We start from the raw sequence: 1,425 nt of genomic DNA, 5'->3' as shown, positions 1-1,425 counted from the left end.
TCTAAAACATCATTATCAAAAATTTTAATATTAAAATATTATTGTAAAGTGTATCCCTTTAATTAAGGTGACAAAATAGCTAAAATAGAAATGGCAATAAACTTTTGAAGTGTAGAAAATATGTAAAATAATTTATTTTATGTTCTTGTAATAACATGAACTCTTCTAAAATGCTGTGTGGTCAACCTGTTCTTTTAAGAGGGAGTTAGTGGAAGAATATTTGTCAGCTTCAAATCAGAGAGCCACAAATAAGAGAAAAGATGATCAGCGGATTGGTAATGGATGTAAGGAACGGCAGAACAATCCGTTTTTAGGAGGATATTTGGATAACTGGTGATGCCTTAAAAGATCTGTTTCCTAAACTTTTCTCGGTCTCAAACCTTAAAGGATCTGTTATAGGGGACTACGGGTTTTAGGATGGGCTAGAGTGGATATAGAGCTTTCAGTAGTGGAGGAGGGAGTTATTTCAGTGGGAGCTGAAACTTTTGAACCAACTTCATGAGATCTTACGTTCAGTTAAGCTTATAGTTGAGAGGGAGGATAGGGTGATTTAGAAATTTGATAGAACTGGTATTTTCTCTACTAACTCATTTGTGTAGGTGATGCAGGAAGCAGTACTTCCGAAAGAAATAACAAGCTACAGCTTCACAAGTGCTATTTGGAGGGGTTTCGTCCCACCTAGGGTCGAATTGTTTTCTTCGTTTGTTTTGATTGAGAGAATGAATACTAAGGAAAGACTATGTAGATTAAGTGTCATTGACCAGCTTGACAATTTGTGTACTTTGTGCTGTAAGTCTGTAGAGTCTGCTTTTCATCTGTTTCTTGGTTGTGAGCTCACGTGGCAGGTGTGGTGTGCTTGGCTTTTTGTCCTTGGAAGATAATGGACCATCCCAGGTACACTGAAGCAACACTTTGAGAGCTAGACGACTGCTTCACAAAGAAGGAATGAGCGGAAGAGGTAGTTGATTGGATTCTTTGCGGCGATCTGGGCAATTTGGCTAGAAAGAAATGATAGAGTGTTCAATAATCAAGGCTCCGGTGTGGTGGAAATCATCAACAGGTCCTTTGTGCTATCCGACGAGTGGATTGGTGGTGCTCCCCTTGGTTATTAATGGCAATGCCGAAAATGACTAGGAGTTGCTGTAACTCTTTGGGTTGTTGTTAGTGATGGTTTTCTTTGAGTCGTTCTTATGTTTGATCTTTATCTGCTCCACCGGTGGTGTTGAGCTTGTAATTTCAAAAAAAAAAATTATTTGTCCATATTTCGTTGGAAACACCCGTGCAATATACTGAAAATTTATTTATTACTTATTTTGCAGGCTGAGAAAAACACTTTTTCTTTCTTAATTTGTAGCATGAGTATGAGAATCATATAAATAATAATATATAAAAATGTAAATCTTGATTTTTACACAAACTAGTACA

The sequence above is a fragment of the Arachis ipaensis genome, chromosome B05 (assembly GCF_000816755.2).
Source record: "Arachis ipaensis cultivar K30076 chromosome B05, Araip1.1, whole genome shotgun sequence".
NCBI classification, from domain to species: Eukaryota; Viridiplantae; Streptophyta; class Magnoliopsida; order Fabales; family Fabaceae; genus Arachis; species Arachis ipaensis.
The sequence above is the reverse complement of the archived record's forward strand: the minus strand, read 5'-3'. Positions refer to the sequence as shown.